Source organism: Platalea leucorodia (assembly GCF_965183815.1).
Source record: "Platalea leucorodia genome assembly, contig: HAP1_HAP1_SCAFFOLD_229, whole genome shotgun sequence".
NCBI classification, from domain to species: Eukaryota; Metazoa; Chordata; class Aves; order Pelecaniformes; family Threskiornithidae; genus Platalea; species Platalea leucorodia.
This window is the reverse complement of record NW_028121334.1, coordinates 74,725-102,451: the sequence shown is the minus strand read 5'-3', so window position 1 is coordinate 102,451 and position 27,727 is coordinate 74,725. Positions and strand designations below refer to the sequence as shown.

The following is a 27,727-nucleotide window of genomic DNA, read 5'->3' as shown; positions in this document are numbered from 1 at the left end:
GCAGGGGGGATGGGGGCACCTTTCCCTCAGCGCTGTTGGAGGGCCGGGGGATGGAGAAAGGATCCCCATGAGATGTGTGCTGCAGCCAAAAGCCGTGGTCTGGCCCCTGGGTTGGAGAAGGACCCATCCAGGAGGATGCTCATGTGGCCACATTCCCATGGCAGAGGAGATTTTGTGTCCCTCCCCTAAAACAGGTGGTGCCGGGAGCTGAGCCAGGGTCCCTCTCCCTTGGCTGGGGCTTTCACCAGCCCCAGTACCCATGGGCAGAAAAAACCACAGAAGACAGGTGGGGAGAAGAGTTTAATACTTGTGCAGGACCTGGAGCCCAAACTGCCCTCCGTGCTCCCACTGGTGGGTGTCCACACCCCTCCAGCTCTTCCCTGAAAGGCTCCTCTGCTGCAGGCTGGAAGGTGTGCTGGCTCCCTATGGGGAGTTGCTGCAGCTCAGTACTGCTGCCAACAGCAAGATCTGGCCCTAGAGGAGAAGAGGGGAGGGGGTGGCTGTCGCCAACATCCTCTCCCACTTCCACATTGCCCCATTCCCTGCTGGGAGCTCCTCCACCCCTGGGGGGACCCTGGGGGGATCTGGAGGAAGCCCAGGCTCACACATCCCTCTGCTCCATACCCTGGAGCCTTCCTGCTGGCAGCCCCCATGGGAGAGCAGCGTTCCCAGGGCGAGACTCCCACGGTAATGGGTGACATAACATGGGCATTGCAAGCACAGCCTCCATCCCCTGGAGAACTCCCACTGGGATAAGCTCCAGCCCTGGCATTCTTGGACGTGAACAGCCTGGCCCTGTGGGCTGGGTCTGTTCTCTGCAGCAAAGCAGGATTGTCACTGTGCCCCAGATCTGTGCTTGCTCCTGCAGCTCCCAAGGACCTACCTGAGGGGGGGTCACAGTGAGACCCCCGACTCTCAGCACTGCTGCCTCACACTGGGCAGAGCATGGCTGTGGAAAGCCCCCGGGAGAGCAGCCTTATTTCTCTTAGTTTGGGCTCACTGTTCCCGGGGGCTGAGCACCCTGCAGTGAAAGGCCGTGTCTCACACACCAGTTTGGTTGCGGGTGTTTTAGCTGGGGGAGCAGCCACTGCACCATCTGGCCCTTCCCGCCTGTGCACAGCTGTGGACAGGCCTGTGCCTCCCTGATCCCACCAGCGCAGCATCGACAGAGACACCAAACACCCCAGGAACAAAAGGTGGGCACCAGCCCCGTGTCTGTGGGCTGTGTCTGACCTCAGGAGCTCCACATGCCCTGAGCTGAGGCTCTGCTTAAGCCAGTGATGATGGTGGAAGGAGAAGGACCTGGAGACAGTGTCAGGATAAGAAATGTCATTCCTCCAGCTGGGAATCCCACAGCCCTGCCCAGGCTTGTCCAACTCAGCAAGCCCTACCTGCTGGCACAGAGGAGCGCTTCCCTATGCGGTATGGGATCTCCACCTGGAGACAGGGCAATCTCAGACCCTTATCCCTGGAAAGCCACCAGGGCAGTGTGGCCCTGATGCCAAAGGACGCCTGGACTGGACCAGCACCCTCACACCACATCTCTCAGTGCAGCCAGAAATGATTCCTAGTGTGCTGCTGACACCTCTCCCCTCCCTGAGGTCTCCCCACACTCTGCTGCCAAGCATTGTCCCTGGGTGGTGGGGTGGGTCTGTGGTGCTGGGCAGTGACCTGAGCTCAGGTCCAGCACAGCTGCCTGCTTCTCCTCCAAGAGGGGGCTCAGCAGAGGCAGCACACACAGCCCTCCCACAGCCCTCCTCACCTCACAGGCAAGCCCTGGGTGGGCAGGGCAGGCCCACAGGGCCTGGAGAGGACCAGTGCCCGAGCTCCAGCCTGCACCTGCCTGAGGTTGGGGAGTCAGGGCAAAAGTACCCCTGGAGATGCTGGGGATTGAACCCAGGACCTCCCACATGCGAAGCAGGTGCTCTGCCACTGAGCTACATCCCCTTGACACCTGCCAGCAGGAGAGGCACTCTCCTCCCGTGATGTGCCTATGACAAGTCCTGTATTCCCCTGGGTGCCCAGGGACCCTCTGCAGCAAACAGCACTTGAATCCTTCTGATGTGGGGCAAGTTGGGACTGCCTCTCTGCTGGGGCCTGATCCTGGCACAGGGCTGCACTGCAGAGCACTGCCCCTTCAAGGTCTCTGCAGGGCAATGGGGCAGAAGGAGGCTCTTGCTGCAGGTGCTGCTCCCACACTCTGGCCCACTCCGCGATGGGGCAATGGAGAGGAGCCTCCTCTGCCACCCAGAGCAATAGCTGTCTGTGCCACATCTGTCCCCTGCTCCACAGCAGCAGCAGTGCAACAGGGTGAGGGAAATGCCCTCCCTGGGCTGATGTGCCCCCAGGCTCCAATGACATCCTGTGGAGGGCACATGGAGGCAGAAATCTTATACCCCCTCCTCCAGGCAGGTGAGGTGAACAGCAGGCTTCAATCTCCATGGGGCTGGGGATGGGCGTTGGGCTCAGGGACCTTCCCATTCCTTCAGCACTGATGTCTGTCCTGACAGCAAAGCAGTGCCCGGGGACAGCCCTGGCTGGGGTCCCTGTGGCAGGGTGGGTGAGCGTGCTCAGCTGTTAACCCAAAGGTTGATGGTTGGACCACACGCAGGGATGGTGTCCTCAGGGTGGTACAGCTGGGGCAATTGTGTTGCCCAGTGCCATAGATTTTTCCCTGCTGAGCCCCTGCCTAGCAGAGAGGGTTTAGGGGAATCAAAACCAGAGCACAGTCACTGTGACCTTCTGGAGTGGTTGAGTGGAGTTAAGGGGATGGGCTGCTCATCTATTGTGCTCTGCACACATGGCCCCAAAGCCCATCCTCAGCAATGACTCTCCCGTTCTTGCTCAAGAAAGACCTGGAAGGACTGCTCTTTTGGAGCACTGATAATCCCACAGGCACTACCCCTGCAGCCAAGCATTTTCAAGCTCGCGCTCAAAGCTGACAAGACAGTAACTGTGCTTGGACAGACAGTCTCTGCCAGGTGGCATGGACACTGCTGATTCCCCACTCCAGAGTGGCAGAGGCTGGATCCCCTTCTCAGGACAGACTTCTTGCCAGGAAGCCACAGCCAGGGGGGTGCCTCACCTGGTTCTTACTGGCACTTCACTCAGCATCCGTTTTGGTGGCTATTTCTTTCTTTTCTGTGTCTACTCTTTCCACACACAGGAATGACAGAAAAACAAACATTTCATAAAAGCTTGTCAGAAAGCCCTTGTTATATAAAGGAAGTCCATCAAACCTGGAGGGAGCCAGGAACATTGCCATAAGCACCGAGAAGATTCAAGAAGCTCAAGGCCTCCTCTGAAGTGCAACCATGATTTGAGCCTGGAAGTGGGAAGGGATTTACGTCTGTGGGTGGAGGAGGAATAAGTGTGTTGTGGGAGTATGTCAGGGCTGAAGGCCCTTGCGCAAATCAGGGATGATGGAGACATTTCCATCTTGTGTGCATGCCTCAGCTTAGGAGATGGGGAAAGCCCGCTGCTGGGGGTGGATGTTCTCAGTCATGCCCCATGAGCATGACCTCACTCTCTTTTGCAAGAAAGAAGAAAACAGGAGGACTCAGGTTGCAATATCTAAGTCAGCCAGTGGGAAACAAATAAGTAATTACATTGGGGGAGGGGGGCTGGAGGGGGGTCAGATTAGGAGAAGGAAAGAAGTGGGAAGTAATGATTTCTGTGTTAAAAATTTGGGAAGCTGAGATCCAGCTTGTGTGTACCTTTTTTCTGAAGAAGGATCTACTTTTTTTTTTTTTTTTCAGAGGGGCTGGCCCTATCAGACTAGCTTTCACAGTTCTCCTCTGCTAGACAGTGCAGAGAACAGGAGGGATGGGATTCATCTACTCAGATTTAGACATGTCCAGTGGAAGGGCTTGATTCAACTCCCCCCTTCTCACTGTCAATATGAAGATGTCCTGAGGAATCCCAGACACGCAGAAACCCCACCCCTCAGCTTGGCTGGCTAACGGAAGAGAAAACAGCATGTTTAGAGTAAGTTTTCTGCCAGTCCTGGGCAGGTGTGGCATTTCAACAGCTCCCACTTGCAGGATCACAATTGTGGTTACTTTAAAGCAAGAAGAAAGCCAGGGAAGTTTTTTACACTCTTCAACACCAGACCTGTATTTCCTTAAGACACAAATTCTCTTTTCCCGCTTCTCATTCCCCAAACAGTCCCCAGATTCTGCACTTCTAAAGATATACCTGGTACACAAAATATGCACTTCTGAGTTGTCCACACTTGACACAACTGCAACCTGTTTATTCCTGGTGGGTCACAACTGGTAGGAGCTCTCGATGCAGGCCACCGTCTTTCTGAGGGCATTTCCAAGAGCCCCCTTGACTTGCCTGTTCCGCAGGCTGTAGAGGAGTGGATTGGCCATGGGCGTGAGGATGGTGTAGAAAAAGGATGGCACTGTATTGAGCTGCCTCAGTGAGGCTGTTCTGGGTATCATATAGGCAACGATGAGGGTACCATAGAAAGCAGTGACCATGATGAGGTGAGAGGAGCAGGTGGAGAAGGCCTTCTGCCTCCCCGTGGTGGCTGGGATCCTCAGGATCACAACTATGATGCAGATATAGGATACCAAGGTGAACACAAAGGGGAAGACCACATCCAGAAAGCAGATGATGAAAGTAACCAGTCTAAGCACCATGGTGTCACTGCAGGTGAGCTCCAGCAACAGGGCAAAATCACAGAAGAAGTGATCAATTGCATTGGGACCACAGAAGTGTAAGTTGGAAAGTAGCCCAGTGACTCTGGTAGACATTAGTAATCCTGCTAGCCAAGACCCAGCCGCCAGCTGGAGACAGAGCTTCTGCTGCATGAGGCTGGCATAGAGCAGGGGGTGGCATATGGCCAAGTACCGATCCTAGGACATGGTGGCCAGCAGATGGCACTCAGTACCTGCACAACAGCCAAAGAAAAAGAATTGTGTCATGCAGCCTTGAGCAGAAATGGTTCTGTCCCTGGTTAGGAAGCTGGCCAGCAGCCTGGGCAGGATAGTGGAGGTACAGCAGATTGCCACACTGGAGAAATTAGGCATCTGCTCTGAGGCCCATGAAAGAAGGAGGAGGAAACCTAAGAAAAGGGAAGGGAATGCTGACAAAGCTAACAAGATGAATTTCACCAAGCACGATATTAGTTACCCTTGCCACGCCTTCAACTGACCGGGTACCAAAATGGATCCTCACAACCATACCAGAGCAAGAATATTTTTCTTGAAGGCCTTTTCAGTCCTTCACGAGTTAAAAACCCTCCTCTTCACACTGCTGCTGGTGATTTCTCTGCTCGCTGTCATGGGGAATGCAGTCACCATTGCCATCCTTTGGCTCCACCACTAGTGCCACACCCCCAGGCATCCCTTGCGCAGCACCTTGTCCTTCTTGGATATTTGGTTCACTCTGGTCATTCCCCCTGACATGTTTGTCAGTCTCATGCTGGAGATTAAGATATCTCTGTGGCTGGAAGGTGTGGAAGGAAGCAGGGGATTACAAAAGAGATGCTGGATATTACTTATTTTGAAAACAAGAGACTCTCAGGGATTCCTAGTGCAAAAAGGTGAGTACCTCTGAAAAGTAGAAAGAATAGCTTTCAACATACACATTTGATTTGATTTGATGGTTTAGCATTTGTGCAATAGAAGAGATGAGTTTGGCACGTAGGTGTGACAGATGTTTGCAATAGGTCTGAGTGAATGTGGAATTTGCCAGGAATGGGGTGAAATAGCTCGCAGCCTCTTTAAAATCTTCTGCTCTGGAGAAAGAATCCTTTGGGAGTGTTTGAGAAAGGTAGAAAGGAAGAAAGACGACAACAAATTCTCTGACTCAAACTGAAATGCAAACCAGAAAAATCAGGGGGTGAGAAAGGCTTGAAGGACTCTCTCTCTCTCTGTGCTGTATAGGAGGAAGACTGCAAGCAAGGAAAGAAGCAGAGAAGGAAGGATTCCTTTCATCCAGACTGTGAAATAATCACACTTGGGTTTTGCCATCTTCCTGTCTCGGCAGGATGAACTGAAATTCAGCATGGGAGCAGAAAATGAAACTGCAGTTACTGAGTTCATCCTAGAGGGTTTCTCAGGGCTTGATCAAAGCCTACAGCTATTTCTCTCTCTTCTCCTTCTGCTCATATACCTGACAACAGTGATGGGGAACGCAACCATCATTTTCCTCGTGTGTGTGGATCACCGCCTGCAAACCCCCATGTACTTTTTCATCAGCAATCTGGCCTTCCTGGAAATCTGGTTCACATCCTCCACAAGCATCAAATTGTTTGTGATCCTGAGTTCTGGTAGGAGAACGATCTCACTAAGCAGCTGCTTTGCCCAGTCCTGTTTCCATTTTGCCCTGGGCTGTACAGAGTTGGTTCTACTTGCTGTCATGTCCTTTGACCGCTATGTTGCCATCTGCCAGCCTTTGCGTTATGCTGCCATCATGAAGCCTCAGCTCTGCATCCACCTGGTTGTTGCTGCTTGGGTCATAGGCATCCCAGTCTTGAGTTACCGTCTGGTCCTCCTCTACAAGCTGACTTTCTGTGGCTCGAACAAGATCCACCATTTTTTTTTGTGACAGCTGCCCCTTGTTCACATTGTCCTGCTCTGACCCCAGCCTGCTTTGGAAAACAGACTCTGTTTTGTTATCGTTTATCCTACTGGGTTCCTTATGTTTAACTCTGGCATTTTCCATGGGCATCCTTTTCTGTATTCTGCACCTGCCAGCAGCCGCTGGGAGGAAAAAAGCTTTTACTACATGTTCTTCCCACCTCACCACCTTGGCCATTGCATATGGGAGCTGCATTGCTCTCTATGTGCGTCCTTCCAGAGATGTTTCCTTGGAGACAAACAGAATTGTGGCTTTGCTGAACACTGTCCTGTACCCAGTCTTAAATCCATTCATCTACAGTCTTAGAAACAAGACTGTGCTACTGGCCCTGAATGAAGCCATTGCCCGTGCAATAACACAGCTTTTCCCCCAATCCTGATGCATTTCTGGACAGCAATTCCAATGAGCTGCTATGTTAAATATGCTAAATAATACCAGTGCATAGGTATGTAACCTGCAAATACAGCTGCCTCAGGAGATGCATGTTCTTGTTGGGTTGTGTTAGGTTAAGTGAGAAGAAGCTCATCTGCACACACAAAGAAGGCACTACCAATGGCAGGAGGAGTAACCCAGTCAATACCCTGCCCCAGCTGCTCCCAGAGCCATCACAGGAGAGCCACCAGCTCATCAAGAGCCCATCTCCACAAAGCGAGAAGAGCACAGAGGCACCGTGGCAGGTGGGAACCCAAAGGACAGGCTCCTGAGGAAGGAACATCTTGTCCCACCTCCTTCCAGGGCTGCCCTGGGAGAGCTGTCAGCCCCGTTGTCCAGGTGTGAAACCCACCAAGAGGAGTCACTGCGAGCAGCTCTCTGGATCACCATTTGGACTAAGGGAATTGTTGCCTAGGGGCATAGGACACATTATGGGATGCAGGGGAAGAGCATTTTTGGATTGCACAGGATTTATTATGGGAAGTGTAGGGGAGGACCCCGACCAGTGCAGTCTGTCCTGTTTTTCTCATTAAACTTAATTTCTAGCTCATTCCTGTGAGGGGGAATCTCTCTTCTGCGTGAACATGTGAGCACAGGGGGATGAGTGCAGCAACTGGAGAAGGACCAGGGGGTCAGACAGCCTGTATGTCATTAGTGCCAGCAACTGAGAGACCAGAGTGACTGGACTTAAGAGAGAGTGTGTGTGTGTGTGTGTGTGTGTGTGTGTGTGTGTGACTGGGGTGGTCTGTAGCAGCATCTGGAATGGGGTTGCAGCCTCAGGGGGCTCATATGTCCAGGTGTGTGCACCTGGGGAGGCTGGTATCCAGGGCAGCTACTGAGGAGACTGAGCGTCTGAGCCCAGCTGCTGGAGGGATCCACCCTGTACAGGTATATATAGAGAACAGAACAGAATAGAACAGAACAGAATAGCATAGAATAGAATAGTTCATTTGGAAGGGACCTACAAGGATCATCTTGTCCAAATACCTGGCCACTTCAGGTCTGACCAAAAGATAAATCATGTTATTAAGGGCATTGTCCAAATGCCTCTTAAACACTGACACGCATGGGGCATCGACCACCTCTCTAGGAAGCCTGTTCCAGTGTTTGACCACCCTCTTGGTAAAGCAATGCTTCCTAATGTCCAGTCTAAACCTCCCCTGGTGCAGCTTTGAACCATTTCCCCACATCCTGTCCCTGGATCCCAGGTTGAAGCAATCAACACCTCCCTCTCCACTTCCCCTCCTCAGGAAGCTGTAGAGGGCAATGAGGTCAGCCCTCCGCCTCCTTTTCTCCAAACTAGACAAGCCCAGTGCCCTCAGGAGCTCCTCGGAGGACATTTCTTCCGGCCCCTTCACCAGCTTTGGTGCCCTCCTCTGGACGCATTCAAGTACCTTACATCCTTCTTCAGTTGTGGGGCCCAGAACTGCACACAGTACTCCAAGTGAGTCTGCACCACTGCAAAATACAGCGGGATAATCCTCTGTCCTGGTTTCAGCTGGGATAGAATTAATTTTCTTCCTAGTACTTGGTATAGTGCTGTGGTTTGGATTTAGGATGAGAATAATGTTGATAACACACTGATGGTTTACTTGTTGCTAAGCAGTCTTTATCCTAGTCAAGGATTTTACAGCTTCCCATGCTCTGCCAGGTGCACAAGAAGTTGGGAGGGAGCACAGCCAGGACAGCTGACCCAAACTGGCCAAAGGGATATTCCATACCGTATAACATTATGCTCAGTATATGTACTGGAGAGAGTTTGCCAGGGGGCAGCGATCGATGCTCGGGGACGGTCTGGGCATCGGTCAGCAGGTGGTGATTGTACATCACTTGTTTGGTATATTCTTTTTTTTATTATTAGTAGTATTAGTATTAGTATTTCCCCTTCCTCTGCGGTCATATTAAACTGTCTTTATCTCAACCCACGGGTTTTCCTTTTTTTTCTGATTCTTTCCCCCATCCCACTGTGGGAGGGAGGGTGAGCAAGCGGCTGGGTGGTGCTTAGTTGCCGACTGGGGTTAAACCACAACATCCCCTCTTTTGAGCCCCTCGTTATACTGCACCCCAGGGTGCGGTTTGCCCTCTTGGCTGCCAGGGCACACTGCTGACTCCTGTTGAGCCCCCTGCCAGCCAGCACCCCCAGATCCCTCTCTGCAGGGCTGCTCTCCAGCCACTCCTCTCCCAGTCTATACTTGTGCCCGGCCTTATTTCATCCGAGGTGCAGAATCCAGCATTTGTTCTTGCTGAACATGGTGAGAGTTGCCTCCTCTGGGTCATGGATACAGCTTTTCAATTGCACAGGGCCCAGGAGTGTTCCCTGTGCTGCCCCATGATGCCCCAGTATGTCCCACTGGCCTCCAGGTAGGGTATGACCCCTTCACCACTGCTTTCTCAGCCCGATCATCCAACTGGTGTTTCACCCATCTGTTTGTCTACCCTTCCAGAATGTAATGTCCTAACTAGGGTACAAGAATAGTGAGGGAGAACATGTCACAAATCTTGCTGAAGTTGAGGTGACCAACATCCACTCTTGTCCCCTCATGCACAAATGCAGTTACTTCATCATGAAGGCAGTCAGCCTGGTGAGGCATGCTTTACCCTTTGAAAGTCCATGCTGACTGCTTTTGGACACATTCTTCTCTTTAATGGTCCCAGAAGTACCACCCAAGAGATATTGATGGCTTACTCCTCACCAAAGTGAGCTTGTACAGCCTGGGGTTCCCTGGGTTGCTCCTTTGGCTTCTTTCAGAGATGGGCGCAACATTGCTTTGTCCTCGCTCACAAGAGACCTCTACCAAAGCCATGACCTTTCCAAAGGGATATTCCACAGAAATATGTCTTCCCCTGTAACTTCATTACCACTATTCTGCCTGTTATATGCTGTATTTATTTTCTCTAATTGTTCGTGTGTTTTCATCTGTCCTGATACAATGACCATTTCTAAAGTCATCTTACCAGTAGACTGTCTAGACAAAGGCCCTTTCCATTATTCTCCAGTTTTCTCCTCCCCTTACTCTTTGTTCATTCAGATACCTCTCACGTATGCTGCTGCTTTGGGTTTCAGGGAGTTAAAGCTTTCATGTCTTTCAGTAGGACAATTGCCTTTGTAGCAAACTCTTCTCTTATGTTTATCTTTACCTTTCTGTAGCTATCTATGTAAAACATTTCTCATAAGATTATCCCTTGTAGAAAGGCAACCTCATTAGAGGTAGCTTGTCAGTAGCATATGCTTGAGGAGTGTATTGTATTGTTTCTGAAACTTTATCATGCTTTACTTTTCTTTGCTTGCAAATAGGAAAAATCCTTCTGTGCCTGTGTGCAGCCAGTTGTCTAAGGAGATGAGGTGGGAGATGGCGCGATGGAGCTGTAACACCCAGTTGCAGACTTCCCTGGAGAAGTCTGATGTAAGGAAAAGTGATATTATTGCAGCCTTTCAGTACTTAAAGGTAAAGTACCAAAGCTCAAAGCTCAAGGACAATAAAAAGGGCTTTTTAAAATAAATAAATAGCAAAAGGCAGGCGAGAAAATGTGTTGGCCCATTACTTGATGAGCATGGCCACCTCACAAACAGGGACACAGACAAAGCAGAGATGTTTAATGCTTTCTTTGCCTCCGTCTTCAACACCGATGAAGTGTTCTCTGGGCTAGAGAACCATGACTGCAAGAACGACAAACTCCCAACCAACCCTGAACTTGCGCGGGATTTGCTGCTCCAGCTGGATCCCTACAAGTCAATGGGGCCGGACGGGATTCATCCGAGGGTACTTAAAGAGCTGGCTGATGTCATAGCGAGACCTCTCTCAATGATTTTTCAATCCTCTTGGGAATCTGGGGAGGTCCCAGTTGACTGGAAGCTGGCAAACGTTGTCCCAGTCTTCAAGATGGGCAACAGGGATGACCCTGGTAGCTACAGGCCTGTCAGTCTCACCTCTGTGCCTGGCAAAATGAGGGAGAAAATTCTTCTGGGAGTTATTGAAAAACACCTGAAAGACAACGCAGCCATTGGTCCCAGCCAGCACGGGTTCACAAGGAGAAAGCCCTGCTTGACAAACTTGATTTCCTCCTATGACAACGTTACCCACCTAGCTGACCAAGGGAAGCCAGTTGATGTCATCTTTTTGGACTTCAGTAAAGCCTTTGATACCGTCTCTCACAGTATCCTCCTGGACAAAATGTCCAGCATACAGCTGGATAAACACCTAATGCAATGGGTGAGCAATTGGCTGATGGGTCAGGCTCAAAGGGTTACAGTAAATGGAGTTACATCGGGCTGGCGACCAGTCACTAGTGGGGTTCCCCAGGGATCTATGTTGGGGCCAGTGCTCTTTAATGTCTTCATAAATGACTTGGATGCAGGACTCGAAGGTTTGTTATCAAAGTTTGCCGATGACACAAAATTGGGAGGAGCCGTTGACACTCTTGAGGGCAGAGAGGCCCTGCAGAGGGATCTGGACAAATCAGAGAGCTGGGCAATCCCCAAGTGTATGAAGTTTAACAAGGGCAAGTGCCAGATTTTGCACTAGGGACATGGCGACCCTGGATGTACATACAGACTGGGGAATGAGAGACTGGAGAGCAGCCCCGTGGAGAGGGATCTGGGGGTTCTGGTCAACGGCAAGTTGAACATGAGCCAACAGTGTGCCCTGGCAGCCAGGAGGGCCAACCGTGTCCTGGGGTGCATCAAGCACTGCATTGCCAGCCAGTCGAGGGAGGAGATTGTCCCGCTCTGCTCTGCACTGGTGCAGCCTCACCTTGAGTACTGTGTGCAGTGTTGGGTGCCACAGTACAAAAAAAACCCCAAAGCTACTGAAGAGTGTCCAGAGGAAAGCCACAAAGATGGTAAAGGGTTTAGAGGGGAAGGTGTATGAGGAGCGGCTGAAGTCACTTGGTCTGTTCAGCCTGGAGAAGAGGAGACTGAGGGGAGACCTCACCACGGTCTACAGCTTCCTCACGAGGGAAGGAGGAGGGGCAGGTGCTGATCTCTTCTCCCTGATGACCAATGATAGGACCCGAGGGAACGGCAGGAAGATATGCCAGGGGAGGTTTAGGTTGGACATTAGGAAAAGATTCTTTACCCAGAGGGTGGTGGAGCACTGGAACAGGCTGACCCTGCAGGCAGTCACATCGCCAAGCCTGACAACATTCAAGAAGCATTTGGACAACACCCTCAGACATAGGGTGTGAATTTTGGGGTTGTCCGATGCAGGGACAGGAGTGGGACTCAATGATCCTTGTGGGTCCCTTCCAACTGAGGACATTCTATGATTCTATGATTCTATGATTCTTATAAGGTAGATGAGGACAGACTTTTTAGCAGAGCCTGTTGCAATAGGACAAGGGGTAATGGTTTTAAACTAAACGAGGCTAGCTTTAGACTAGATATAAGGAAGAAATTTTTTACAATGAGCATGGTGAGACACTGGAACAGGTTGCCCAGAGAGGTGGTAGATGCCCCATCTCTGGAAACATTCAAGGACAGGTTGGACGGGGCTCTAAGGAACCAGATCTAGTTGAAGATGTCCCTGCTCAGTGCAGGGGGGTTGGACTAGATGACCTTTAAAGGTCCCTTCCAACCCAAAGCATTCCAGGATTCTATGACTCTATGATTCTATGAGAAGGTGAATCGAGTCAATTTGCAGAGGTGAAAGCCATCCAGCTGGCTTTGGATATTGCTGAAGGAGAAAAATGGCCGGTACTTGATCTCTATACTGACTCATGCATGGTGGCAAATGGCCTGTGGGCGTGGTTGTAGTAATGGAAGCAGAGTAACTAATAGCGCAGAGGCAAACCCATCTGGTCTGCTGCACTGTGGCAAGATATTGCTGCCTGGGTAGAAAACCTGGCTGTAAAAGCATGTCACATAGATGCTCACGTAGCCAAGAGTCGGGCCACTGAAGAACATCAAAACAACCAGCAGGTGGATCAGGCTGCTAAGATTGAAGTGGATCTGGACTGGCAACAGAAGGGTGAATTATTTCTAGCTGGGTGGGCCCATGACACCTCAGGCCATCAAGGAAGAGATGCAACATATAGATGGGCCCGTCATCGAGGGATGAACTTGACCATGGACACTACTGCACAGGTTATCCATGGATGTGAAACATGCACTGCACCAATCAAGCAAAGCGGTTCAAGCCTCTCTGGTATGGAGGACGATGGCTGAAATATAAATATGGGGAGGCCTGGCAGATTGATGATATCACACTCCCACAAACCTGCCAAGGCAAGTGCCATGTGCTTACAATGATGGAAGCAACCACCGGATGGCTGGAGACATATCCCGTGCCCCATGCCACTGCCCGGAACACTATCGTAGGCCTTGAAAAGCAAGTCCTATGGTGACATGGCACCCCAGAAAGAATGGAGTCAGACAACGGGACTCATTTCCGAAACAACTTCATAGACACCTGGGCCCAAGAGCACGGCATTGAGTGGATATATCTCATCCCCTATCATGCACCAGCCTCCGGGAAAATCAAACAGTACAATGGAGTGTTAAAGACTACACCGAGAGCAATGGGTGCTGGGACGTTCAAACATTGGGACACACATTTAGCAAAGGCCACTTGGTTAGTGAACACTAGGGGATGTGGTGATCGAGCTGGCCCTGCCCAGTCAAAACTTTTACATACCATAGAGGGGGATAAAGTCCCTCTAGTGCACATAAAAAATATGCTGGGGAAGACAGTCTGGGTTACTCCTGCCTTGGGCAGAGGCAAACCCATTCATGGGATTGCTTTTACTCAAGGACCTGGGTGCACTTGGTGGGCGTGGCAGGAGGATGGGGAAGTCCAATGCGTACCTCAAGGGGATTTGATTTTGGGTGAGAATAGCCAATGGTTTGAATTGGATGATGTTAATTGCTACGTAATACTTCTCACACTGCCCCACCAGCGAGTACATTGGGAGGGGCACAGAAGTTGTGAGGGGACACAGCTGGGACAGCTGACCCCAGCTGACCAAAGGGATATTCTGTACCATATGATGTCATGCTCAGCATATAAAGGTGGGGGAAAAGCTGGCTGAGGGTCCGCTGCTCAGGAACTGGCTGGGCATTGGACAGCATCACTTCTTTTGTATATTCTTTTAGCATTGTTATTCTTTTCCCTTTCTTTTCTGTCCCATTAAATTGCCTTTATCTCAACCCACGAGTTTTACCTTTTGTTTTCGATTCTCTCCCCCTTCCCACTGTGGGGGAGTGAGTGAACGGCTGTGCGGGGTTTAGCTGCCTCTCAAGTTAAACCAGAGAAGGCCTTGACACTGTGCAAACACGGTTCAGCAATAGCCAAAACACGGGTGTGTTATCAATGCTGGTTTGGGCACAAGTGCAAAACAAAGCACCATATGGGCTGCTCTGAAGGAAGTTAACCCCATCCCAGCCAGACCCAGTCCACTTGAAATGGGGGCCCAAAAATGGACGCAGTTGCTTACAGGTGGCCTAACGAGTGACGAGCAGGGGGAGACAATCTCTTCCCTCGCACTTTTGGTGAGGGTTCTCTTTATGCACTTCAGGACACTGCTGGCCGCCTTTGCTGCCAGGTCGCACTGGATCAAGTGGATAAATGCTGGATGGTGTTCTGTATTTAATTTCTCTAATCTTTCCTGTATTTTCACCTGTCCGGATACAATGACCATTTCTAAAATCATCTTTTCAGCATGTTGTGCAGACAACGGCCCTTTTCCATTATTCTCCAGTTTTCTCCTCCCCTTACTCTTTGTTCATTCAGATCCTTCTCACCTATGCTGCTGCTTTGAGCTTCAGGGACTAAAAGCTTGCCTGTCCTTCAGTAGGACAAGTGTCTGTTTAGCCAATTCTTTAATTATGTTTATCTCTACCTTTCTGTAGCTATGTATCTAAAACATTTCTCATAAGATTATCCCTTGTAGAAAGGCAGCCTCATTAGTGGTAGCTTGTAGAGTAGCATATGCTCGAGGAGTGTATTGTATTGTTTATGAAGCTTCATCATGCTTAATTTTCTTTGTTTGCCAACAGGAAGAATCCTTCTGTGCCTGTGTGCAGCCAGTTGCCTAAGGAGATGAGGTGGGAGATGGTGCAATGGAGCTGTAACATTCAGCTCCCAGAGGTCAGTGAAGCCTGATGTCAGGAAACTGATGTAAATCCCAGGTGGCCAATGAGAGAAATGGTGAGGTTGAGGAAGGCAGGAAGCAAGGGGCAAGGCTGTCACTACAGTGCCAGACCTCAAGGGACTGCTTTTCCTAGCTGTCCAGACCTCCCGAGGAGACCCTCTGCATCAATATCAATTGGAGAATGCTGCTATCACCTCTGCTCTCAACTGAAATGAATAAAATACAACCTTTAAAAAAAGGATTTTGATTAGGTGCACTTGGAAATCTTCCTCCTTAACTACACTGTGAAATGACTCTACAATTAGCTGGACAAGTCTTGAAGAGTTGAAGAAAATTACAGGAAGAGAAATAGCTCGTTAGGGCTTTCTGTATTTTAATGAGCCCCCATGCTGTAGTTGGCCCTGTGTCCGTGAACCTCAGATACTGAGAGGAGACTGAACAAACCTCTCAAGAAGTCAAAGGCAGAAGCAAAACCTTGAAGCATTGATTGGCCCCCCTGAGGGCCATTACTGACAAAGCCTCCCCAAGGACTCGTTAGAGCAGCTAACTGGAGGCTGTGATTGCAGGTAGGCAAAGGCACTGTGCAGGGGGCTGTAATGCTGAGAAAACCCTTGGTTTGTCTGATGAAGCAGCAAGGCCAAGTCCTAACCTGCAGGCCCTGGGAAGGCAGATCCTGTCCCTCACGTCTGGCTCAGGGCTCTTCCTGGGGGCAGTGGGATGTGAGGATGAGCAATGCCAAGTGCAGAAAAACTGTGCAACACCTCCCGGCCTCCCCAAGCAGGGATGAGGAAGAAACAAAGTCCAGAGCCTCAAAATGAAATTTTGTGGCAGGCATCAGCTGCTGCCATAGTCAAGAGGAGAAAGACCTCAGTCCTGTTGGGCTCAGGGGGAGGGTGTCTAGTTAGTGTCAGGGCATGGGCTCGCTTTGTGGATTAGGGTTTTGTGTAGGGCTGTTGTGAGGGTTAGGGTCAAGGCTAGCATTTTAGTGTTCGGGATAAAGGCTAGGAATTAGAGTGAGTAATAGGGTGAGAGTAAGTGTTTGTGGTTTGGGGCTTTGGTTTAGAGGTAAGGTTTGAGGTTAGGAATTGGAGTAGGGGATTCCTGTCAGGGGGAAGGCTGCCATGTAGGGGGAGGGTTAGGGCTTAAGCTTACTGGTTAGAAATAGGGTAGATGCCTAACATGAATGTTTTCTCAGTCAGTATCACGGTGGCATCAAAATTACCCAAACACATCTTTCCTCTTCAAAATCTTTCATCTCTATTGGCCAAACCTCTCTTCCCTCCACCATATCATGTCCCTGATGCCCCTGACCTCCCCACATCTTTCATATTGTTGGGGGGAGCATTGTGATGGCTTTCAAGACCTCAGAGTATCTCTCTCCCCACTGCTGCCTGGTCAGAAGTGACCTCACAGCCAGCATCCAAAGGGACACAGTGTGCTGCTGTGCTGGAGAGGCCTCTTCACAGCCTACCCAGCAGCCTGGAAGGCAGGTGATGTCTTCCACCACCCCAAAGGTACCTGCTTGCCTACAAGCTCATGCTGCAGAAGCCTCCCATATGGCCTGTGACACAGTTCCCATATGGGTACTTCAGCTACATAGGGCAGTGGCCACCTCTTTGTGGACGACTTAATCGAGCCCTGAATGTAAATTTTTAGGAAAAAGTTGAAACCTCTGCAGAAAAGAACTCAATGTAATAGCTGAGAAAGTCTTCATTTCCAGCATGGCTAGCTTGTTATGAATTTTCAATATTTTTTTCATCAATGTTTATTAACAGCAGGAAGGGCACGTACTGGCAAGCTGATTATACTCCCTTGCTCTGTATGAGTAGCTTTATGCAGCCACTTATCAAAAGAAATTTTACCATCATTCATATGGAGAAACATTGCTCAGAAGAACTACTCTATTTCTGTTGGAACCCTCTATGTCTCTGCTTCTGCATCTTTGTCTTTTCTCCTTCCTCTGCTTATTCTGTCATCAAAAATCTCTCCAAGCGGAAGACTGATTGAATCGTAGAATAGCTCAGGTTAGAAGAGATTTGAATGTCATCTTTCCAACACTCCAGATTGAGGCAGGGTGAACTAGGTGAGGTAGCTCCAGAGCTCCTCTCAGCTTGCCAAGGGAGCTGAAGGTGAGCTGCATCCCATCGTACTGGGAGATAATAAAGATGTTCAACAGTGTTGTCCCAAGTGCTGGTAGCAGAGAGGTGACGATAATGACTGGCTGCAAGGAGGAATCTGTGCCAGTGGTGACATCTGAGACGGATCGTGCAGTCATCCTCCCGTCTACCTCATCGTCTACTTCTTTAGTCCAGATATCACCAATCTAGCTAGAAGGAGACTATGGGAGGCCATGTTAAGGCCTTGCTAAAGGCCAGCTATGCAACCTCTCTGATGGCTCTTGCCTTTACAAGGCGTTTTACAGAGGTCTCACAATGAAACCAGCCAGCCCCACTTGCACCTCTCTGCACCAGAAACCTTCTCCACATCTCACACTTCCAGGAGAGTGCCCAGGACACAGCACACACCTGTCTGGGTTTTCTGGGCCTGTTCAGAAGAGAGCCAGAAGTCATTGCTCCCAGCAGGCCCACAACTCCAATTGGCTCTTTGTGCAGCCCACAGCTTTTCTGAGCACTTCTCTCCGTGTCCCACTCCCCTCCAAACTTTCTGATCCTCAGGCTGCAGATGAGGGGATTGAGCGGGTGCCTGAGGATGGTGTAGCAAAAGGGCTTTGTCCAGCTATCTCGGGAGGGCTTTTCTGGGCATCTGACAGACAAAGATGAGGATGCTGTAGAAAACAGTTTCACGAGTGAGGTGAGAGCAGCAGGTGGAGAAGGCCTCCCACCTGTCCATGCTGGGTGGGAGAGCTGCCCCGGGGTGGCAGCTCTGGTGCACGCACAGGATGCCCCTGTGAAGAGGAAGGGAAGGCCCAGATCTAAAAAGCAGGTTATGAGAGCAAAGAGCATAAGTGTCCTGGTGTCACTGCAGGAGAGCTCCAGTGAAATCACAGAAGAAGTGGTGCACTGCACTGGGGCCACAGACCTGTATCTGGGACAAGAATGAAGTGACTATTGTAGATGAGAGAAACCCCCCCTAGCCAAGGCGTAGCTGCCTTCCCAAAACAGACCTTCCAGGTCATGAGTGTTGCAGAGAGAAGCAGGTGGCACACAGCCCAGTACTGATCGTAGGATGTAGCCACCAGCAGGAAACACTCAGTACATGCAAAAGGTGCAGCAAGTACTACTAACACCGCTGTCAGCAGAGATGGTGGTGTGTCCAGTCTGGTCAGCAGTGGGGTCAGGTCAGGGGCGTGGTGGTGGAGCTATAGCAAGTCTTCAAGCTGTCCACCACCAGCACAATGATGAGGGTGTTCCCAACACCAGTCACAGGGCAGGTCATGAGGGAGAGGAGGATTTCTCTAAGGCTTAGGGATATTCCCTATTTGCAGTACAGGTAACTCCGTTGATGAGCTTTGATTGTCCCCTTCCCCTTTCTCCATTGAAGGTTTTATGTCCTTCCTGTCCCCTCTCTCCTGGCAGGACACCTAGGAGGAAGAACATTCCTTTTTCTATGCTAGTTGCTTAAAGGAATTGTGAAGGAAGTCCAGAGAGGTGAAACATGAAGGCGTGTGTGCCTCTGAGTGTATTCGTACTCCCCAGATGTGTTCTGTGCCTTTTGAAAGGTGAGAAATGCCGCCGTCTAGATGGCAATGCTGCTCATGCTAGCAGGAATACTTCTGACTGCACAGGTGAGATACTCCACAGGCAAGCTTCTTTCATACTGTGTATTTGAAGGCACAGGCCAGAAAGGCCAGGGAGGGTAATGTAGAAGACCAGGAGCATTTGCAATGAACCTATCATCTGAGGCAGGTGAGATGGATCTCACTGGGACAGTGGGAGTTGTTCCTGGAGTAACACACAGAAAGTTCAGGGGTCTGTCAGGTGTCCACATCTGAGCTGGCCTCGTGCACTCCTCATACACACGTGGGTGTTCAGAGACAGGAGTCCTTCCTTTGCAGACGTAGAGGCAGTGAATTGCAACAGTGGTAGTGCCTCCCTAGCCTCCTGTTGCCACTCCCAGAGGCTGGGAAGCACCTAAGCGCTGCAGTGTATCAGCTTGCTTTGCACTCCTTTGAGATGCCCCAAGGCATGAGGAATGGACACAGGAACCTCGGGTCAAGGCAGCACATCCCAGTGCTGCATTCAGGTGGTTTCCCAGGGGACATTCCTCTCAATGTGAAGTGACCTCAAGACACTGTCTTTCCCACAAGCCTCCACAGCAACCCCAATAGCTGATGGCATTTGTGCTCCCTCAGGTTCATCTCACCACACGCACCCCATGTCTTTAGTCTCATCCCATAGAATCAAAGAACAGTTTGGCTTAGAAGGCACCTTTAAAGATCATCTGGACCAAACAGACTTCCATGGACAGAGACATCTTCCACTAGATCAGAGAGCTCAAAGCCTCATCCAGCCTGACTTTGCACACTTCCAGGGATGGGGCAGCCACAACTTCTTTAGGAAACCTCTTTCTCTGTCATAGAATCATAGAAGGATAGAATCATAGAATTGTTAAGGTTGGAAAAGACCCTGAAGATCATCGAGTCCAACCGTTAACCTAGCACTGCCAAGTCCACCACTAAACGATATGCTCAAGCACCACGTCTACCCGTCTTTTAAATACCTCCAGAGATGGAGACTCAACCACTTCCCTGGGCAGCCTGTTCCAATGCCTGTCTACCCTTTCGGTGAAGAAGTTTTTCCTAATATCCAACCTAAACTTCCCCTGGTGCAGCTTGAGGCTGTTTCCTCTTGTCCTATCGCTTGTTACTGGAGAGAAGAGACTGACCCCCACCTCACTACAAGCTCCTTTCAGGTAGTTGTAGAGAGCAATAAGGTCTCCCCTCAGCCTTCTCTTCTCCAGGCTAAACAACCCCAGCTCCCTCAGCTGCTCCTCATAAGACTTGTGCTCTAGACAACACCAACTTTGTTGTCCTTCTTTGGACAAGCTCTAGTACCTTGATGTCCTTCTTGTAGTGAGGGGCCCAACACTGAACAGACTACTTGAGGTGCGGCCTCACCAGTGCCCAGTACAGGGGCACTATCACCTCCCTGGTCCTGCTGGCCACACTATTCCTGATACAAGCCAGGATGCCATTGGCCCTCTTGGCCACCTGGGCACACAACTGGCTCATGTTCAGCCGGCTGTCAACCAACAGCCCCAGGTCCTTTTCCGCCAGGCAGTTCTGCAGCCCCTCCTCCCCCAGCCTGTAGCATTGCATGGGGTTGTTGTGACCCAAGTGCAGGAACCCGGCACTGAGCCTTGTTGAATCTCATACAGTTGGCCCCAGCCCAATGATCCAGGCTGTCCAGATCCCTTTGTAGTCCCTTCCTACCCTCCAGCAGATCAACACTCCTGCCCAACTTGGTGACGTCTGTAAACTTACTGAGGATGCACCCAATCCCCTCATCCACATCATCGATGAAGATATTGCATGGGATGGGCCCCAACACTGAGCCCTGCGGAACACCACTCGTGACCGGCCGCCGACTGGATTTGACTCCATTCACCACCACTCTCTGGGCTCGGCTGTCCAGCCAGTTTTTAACCCAGTGCAGAGTGCACTCATCCAAGCCGTGAGCAGCCAGCTTCTCCAGGAGAATGCTGTGGGAGACTGTGTCAAAGGCCTTACTAACGTCCAAGTAGACAATGTCCACAGCCTTCCCCTCATCCACTAAGCAGGTCACCTTGTCTCACCACCCTCATAAAAAAATTTCTTCCCTATGTCCAATCTAAACCTAACCTCCTTCAGTTTAAAACCATTGCCCCTTGGCCTGTCACTACAGGCCTTCATAAAAATTCTCTCTCCATCTTTCCTATAAGCCCTTTTAATATATTGAAAGGACACAAGAAGGTCTTGCCAGACCCTTCTCCAGGCTGAACAACCCCAACTCTCTCAGCTTCTCTTCATAGGAGAAGTGTTTCAGCCCTCAGATCATTTTCGTGGCTCTCCTCTGGACCCGCTCCAACAGGTCCATGTCTTTCTTGTCCTGGGGAACTAAGAGCTGGACGCAGTGCTCCAGGTGGGGTCTCACAAGACTAGAGGGGGAGAATCACCTCCCTCAACCTGTTGGCCATGCTTTTATTTAGGCTGCCCAGCATACGGCTGGGTTTCTGGGCTGCAAGAGCGCATTACTGGCCCATGTCCAACTTTTCACCCACCAATATCCTGAAGTCTTTCTCTGCAGGGCTGCTCTCAATCCATTCACCTCCCAGTCTTTACTGACAGTGGGGATTGCCCCGACCCAGGTGAATGGCCTTGCACTTGGCCTTGTTGAACTTCATGAGGTTTGCACGGACCTCCTACTCAAGCCTGTCCAGGTCCCTCTGGATGGCATCCCTCCCCTCAAGTGAATCAGCTGTCCCACTCAGCTTGGTGTCCTCTGCAAACTGGCTGAGGGTGCACTCAATCCCGCCTCATTGTCACTGATATTAAATATTACTGGTCCCAGTACGGACCCTTGAGGGACACCCTGTGTTATTGGTTTCCGTTTGGGCATTGAGCCATTGACTGTAACTATTTGCATGCGGTTATCTAGCCAGTTCCTTGTCCAGGAAGTCCATCCATCAGTCCGTCCGTCAAACCCATACCTCTCCAATTCAGCAGCAAGAATGTTGTGGGGGACCATACGAAAGGACCTAGAGAAGTCTAGGTAGATGACATCCATAGCTCTTCCCTTCTCCACTGAGGCAGTTACTCCATGGCAGAAGGACACGAGATTAGTCAGGCTCAATTTGCCCTTTGTGAAGCCATGTTGCCTGTCTCTAATCACCTCCCTCTCTTCCATATGCTTTGACACGTCTTCCAGGAGGATCTGCTCCATGATCTTACATCTGTACAACACAAGCATGGACTTCCAAACTAGTCATTCGGTGTCCCACTGTGGAGGGATAAACAACCTGTATGAGCAGGGGTGGGAGTGCAGTGCTGGAAATGGTGATTGTTATTGGCTGGTCTGTGGCGGTTGCCGTCGGGCAGCTTCCCTGGGGTGTCCAGTGAACACGGGCACAGACCAGAGCCTGCTCTGCTGGTCCTTCCTATCTCCCCCAGGAGGTCTGCATGTGCAAGGGCACTGCCACATGCTCCCACCCTGAATACTCAAACCATTTAGCTGTTCAATCGTGTTTTCCTCTTGAGGGCACTTTCCTGAGCTTGTTCTTGAGAGAAACTTTGGAGAAAACCTGAGCTTTCAGGCACTGCCATCAGGAGATCCCCTTGTATGGTGGAAGCTCGATTATGGAGGTCAGCTCTGCCAAAGAAGTGCCCATTGCCTGTCACTGCGTGCAATCACGGGACTGCCACACAAAAGGCCTGTGACCAAGCTGCAAGAGCAATCCTTCCTTACAGCAACACAGGGGCTCAGAGAGAGAGTGTGGAATTTAAAAGAGAACGGCTCCAGAAAGACCAAGCGCTGGTGCTCCCTGGCAGTGCTGCTGTGCCAGGACTCTTTTCCCCTCCACCTCTGCACACAGGCACTGCTACTGCAGCACCAGAAGACGTCTCAGAAAAAGGATCTCAGATAAAGAAGTTGCTGCAGGCTTTTTTTTTTTTTATTGCACAAAGAACATGGCTCTTTTTTCAACAGTCTTTTCAAAAGTCTCTGGGTAACACTAGAAAGGTAGATAAGGAATTAGAAATGGTATGAAGAATGACATTAATTTCTGCACAACATTATCACATGTAAAACAGAGCAAAAAACCCTCCACCACCACCACCAAAACCTCCAGAAGACAGGCTGAGCTTGTAATAAGCTACACTATGAGTGATATGCATAAGAAGATGGACAGTTTATTGCTTCAGAAAAGCATCCAGTCATCAGTTTCCACACTGCATCCTTGAGCTCCTGGTTCCTCGTGCTGTAGATGAGGGGATTCACTGCTGGAGGCACCACTGAGTACAGCACTGCCACCACCAGATCCAGTGATGGGGAGGAGATGGAGGGGGGCTTCAGGTAGGCAAACATGGCGGTGCTGGTAAACAGGGAGACCACGGCCAGGTGAGGGAGGCACGTGGAAAAGGCCTTGTGCCGTCCCTGCTCAGAGGGGATCCTCAGCACGGCCCTAAAGATCTGTACATAGGACAGCACAATGAAAACAAAACAGCCAAATGCTGCTAAGAGACTAACCACAATAAGCCCAACTTCCCTGAGGTAGGAGTGTGAGCAGGAGAGCTTGAGGATGTGGGGGATTTCACAGAAGAACTGGTTTATGGCATTGCCTTGGCAGAGAGGTATTGAAAACGTATTGGTGGTGTGCAGCACGGCATGGAGGAAACCACTGCCCCAGGCAGCTGCTGCCATGTGGACACAAGCTCTGCTGCCCAGGAGGGTCCTGTAGTGGAGGGGTTTGCAGATGGCAACGTAGCAGTCATAGGACATGATGGTGCAAAGAGAAAACTCTGCTGCCATGAAAAAGACAAACAGAAAGACCTGGGCAGCACATCCCTGATAGGAGATGGCCGTGGTGTCCCAGAGGGAATTGGCCATGGCTTTGGGGACAGTGGTGGAAATAGAGCCCAGGTCGAGCAGGGAGAGGTTGAGGAGAAAGAAATACATGGGAGTGTGGAGGTGGTGGCCGCAGGCTACGGTGGTGATGATGAGGCCACTGCCCAGGAGGACAGCCAGGTAGATGGCCAGGAAGAGCCAGAAGTGCCCGAGCTGCAGCTCCCCTGTGTGTGCGAATGCCAGGAGGAACTCGGCAATGGAGCTGGCGTTGGACATTTGCTTCCTCTGGGCATGCGGCACTGTCTAAGGAGGAAAAGGTGGTGAGACGATACGGGAGACTTCTCTGAGCAAAATCAAAGCCATTTCCCATAAACCCTCCCCTGCTGCACACACCCACCCTTTTGCCTTTCTAGGAGACCTTCCTTCAGCTCTGTGGCTGGAACTCTGGTTGGTGCTGGTTCAGTGTGTGGTGAGGAGCGCGTGCTGTGCCCGCTGATGGCTGAGGAGTCAGCCCTGCTCTACAGCAGTGAGTTCATGGGAACGGTGGGGGCAGGAGCCAGTGCTAGTTTTTGACTTTATCAGATGAAACTGCTCCCAAAACAGAAGAGCTTGTCTGCATCTGCACTGCCAGCGCTAAGCAACGGGGATGGCAGAAGGCAGTTTGAGAGGTTATTTTTACATCTCCCCTCATTCTCCCCTGGGGAGTGTGTTTGCGTGTCAGAAACCCTCAGCATTTCTGCTGCACTCAGGGAGAACAGAGTGAGTCCTACAAGACAAGAGGATTGCCTATGGTTTAGTGAAGAGTGAGGGGAGCTGGTCTGTCCCTCCGTGTTGTTCCCAGCTGCCCAGTGCTTGCACCTTTCTGAGATGGAGGGTGATCACACTCCCACGTTTTCCTGAAAAGTCGCCAGACAGTGCTGAGAGCAAAGGCATCCACTGCAGACCACTAAATGTCTTCCCGTTTCCCAAGGTCTTAGCACCCCATTTCTAGCCAAAGACACACATGGCTCATTGTGCATCCTGGAAGGCATCTGGCAGTTTGGAAGGACACCCCAAGGAGATAGCCAAGTGTGCTAATGATGACATCTGATTAAGGGAAAATCAGCTCATTTCCTAGCCTCACAGACTGCATTGCCCAGAGCTTCACAGGTTAGAGGAAAGCTGGACACCTCATTGCCTTAAACACATCTGAATGGGAGGACCCACAAGATCCATGCCCGACTGCAGCTGAAACTATTATTCTCAGAGAGCCTGACATCAACACCAAGAGCAGCTGAGGGAGGCACTGGGAGAGGCAGAGGGACACTCAGGAAAGCCTTTCCCTTACCCAACACTGCACAGCCCCTCTGTCCTGGTTTCAGCTGGGATAGAGTTAATTTTCTTCTTGGTAGCTGGTATGGGGCTGTGTTTTGGGTTTAGGATGAGAACAATGTTGATGATACACTGATGCTTTGGTTCTTGCTAAGTAGTGCTAAGCTGTTGCTAAATAGGTGCTAAGTGGCGCTCACACTGGTCAAGGACTTTTCAGCTTCCCCTGCTCTGCCGGGGTCACAAGAAGCTGGGAGGGGGCACAGCCGGGGGGAGGGCTGACCCAGACTGGCCCAAGGGCTATTCCATACCATATGATGTCGTGCTCAGTATATAAGCTGGGGAAAGAAGAAGGAAGGGGGGACATTGGGCATGATGGTGTTTGTCTTCCTGAGTAACCGTTATGCGTGATGGAGCCCTGCTTTCCTGGGGATGGCTGAACACCTGCCTGCCAATGGGAAGTAGTGAATGAATTCTTTGTTTTGCTTTGTTTGCGTGCACGGTTTTTGCTTTGCCTATTTTAACTGTTCTAATTTATTTTTCTTCAATTATTAAACTGTTCTTATCTCAACCCACGAGTTTTCTCCCTTTTACCCTTCTGATCCTCTCCCCCATCCCACTGGTGGGGAGTGAGCGAGCGGCTGTGTGGTGCTTAGTTGCTGTCTGGGGTTAAACCACGACACCCTCCCAGATGCTGATAACCTTCAGCCCCTGGTCAGTGGGAAATGCACTTCATCTCTCCTGCTGGCAGAGGGACGAGGAGGTGACTAACACCCTAGACGTCATGGGCTGGCTGAGGGCTTTGCTAGGTGGGAGAGGAGACAAGAAGGGTGTTGCTCAGGGAAGGCATCTGTACTGCAGGGCATGGCTGGCAGGCACCCATATCTCCTCTGCAGCAGGGTTTCCCTTAGCATTTCCCTCCCTCCCTGCCCATGTCTCTACTGCCTGTGCTGTCCCTGCTGGGATCTGTTTCTCTGGCCCCACATCTCTTCCCTACCAGCCCCTGTGTGCCCAGCTCTGCCCTGCAGCCTCTGTGTGTGTGTGCAGGGGCCAACGAGCAGGTCATGCAAACCCTGATGAAACTGGAAAGGTGATACCAGTTTTAGCTCTAGGCTGGTGGGGGGTGAAGGTACTTGCTGAGCTTCCTAGTAGACCCCAGGGTGATGGTTTAGGAGTCTCAGCCCCTTCTCTAACCTGCACAGCTGAGTTTCCATGCCCATCAAGCCAAGCCAGAGAAAAGTGGAAGCATAGATTCAGGAAAGCACAGACTCAAGCAGGAAACCCTGACCGTACTCATGAAAAGTCCCCTTGGAAATGACCTGGGCATGACCAGGGTCTGAGAGCAGCGTTGTCCCATGCAGTACCCTCTCAACAGCAGAAGAGCCCTGCCTGGCCAGGGGTCACTCCTTCCATGCACAGCTTCTCCCCACAACGCCGTGGGGAGGCAGGCTGAGTGCTGACCCTGGCAGGCAGCAGAGTCCCTGCCCTGGCACACAGCCCCCTGGCGTGCAGGGACCCTGCTCTGCAGGACAGACTTGGGCATCCCTGGCTGCACGCCGAGATTCACACCTTGCGTCTGTCCCTGGGAGAAGGCAGCAGCCATGCCCCGTCCCTCTGATGGTGCAGCAGGGAAGCCCTGCTCTGGAGCACATCCTCCTCCTCTCCAATAGAGAAACTGTGAGAGTCCTCCTGAAAGATCCCATAGGCTGTGGGATGTGCCAGTTTTTGGACATCCCTCCAGGAACACAAGGTATGTTACCCTGTATCCAGAGACTTACCATGTAGAGGGCTTTGAAGATCTCTCCCTCAGCGAGGTCTTGGCCATCTTCCCACTCATGCCTGCCTTTAACTTGTCTCTGCCTCACTCATGTCCCCTCCGTGCCTGCAGGCAGTGCCCTCAGCCCTGCTGCGCTTTGCAGAGCTGCTGCTCCTGGGCAGAGCTGTCTCTCTGCAGTGCTGCCCACTTCCCACGAGCTCCCTCTGTCCCAGGAGCCCGGCCCAGCTCAGCAGCAGAGGACCAGCCCAAGGCAACACTATCTCTGCCCCTCTGGGCTCCCTCCAGATGTCCCTGGGGCTCCAGGGGAACCTGCTGTGAAACAGGCTGAAGGAATCACTGATGTTCCCTCCCTCAGCTCGGGAGAGACACTACTTTCCAGCAGTGTCATTTCTCCTCTTGGGAAAAGAGTTGGCCATGAGAATCACCTTTTGTTGTTCCATCATTAGACAGGACACCTGGCAGGTGACAGGCAGGGATCTAATTTCTGCAAGCTGGGGAATGTCTTCAGTTGGGTGAATTTAGGCATTTCATTCTGGGTTTGTGGTCCTAGGAACAGAAAGACATTCAGAATTCTTCTGTCCATGCCGTGTCTCTGCTCTGAAGCAAAGCCTTTGCACATTCAGGGTCTTGGACACTGGGTAACAGGTTTCCTTATGGCAAGTAGGAGCTTGCCTGCTGCCAGAGCTGGGGTGCTTCAGCACAAGTGTGCACCAGTGCCCTCAGACAGGGGCACAGACAGGACGAGCTGGAGCCAATACTGTGGGAGACAGAGCTGTGACATGGTGGCAAAGCTCAGTACGGCTGGTCTTCAAGGACAGCATCCTCCAAGCTCAGCAATAGTCCAGATCGCAACACAATCTAAACTTGAAAGGCAATTCAAGGGCACCATCTGCGTGTTTACTACTTCTGGAACTGTTAAAGAAGAAACAAAGATACTGTGTGGCCACTGCTGAGTTTTCTAAGAGGAGGTGTAGGTAAATATGAGAGTCTCTGTTATCCTCTTTGCCTCAGTCTTCCCCAGCAAGGT

The 27,727-nt window shown here is 51.0% G+C and overlaps 1 pseudogene across 1 annotated transcript; it reads right to left on the bottom strand.

The window, feature by feature from the left end:
• Positions 1 to 4,268: 4,268 nt before the first annotated feature.
• Positions 4,269 to 26,748, bottom strand: LOC309603879 (olfactory receptor 11A1-like; annotated as a pseudogene). Its single transcript has 3 exons — positions 26,702 to 26,748; positions 23,698 to 23,775; positions 4,269 to 5,022 (listed from the first exon to the last, which is right to left on the bottom strand). The product of its transcript is annotated as an olfactory receptor 11A1-like (transcript).
• Between the last annotated feature and the right edge of the window lie 979 nt (positions 26,749 to 27,727).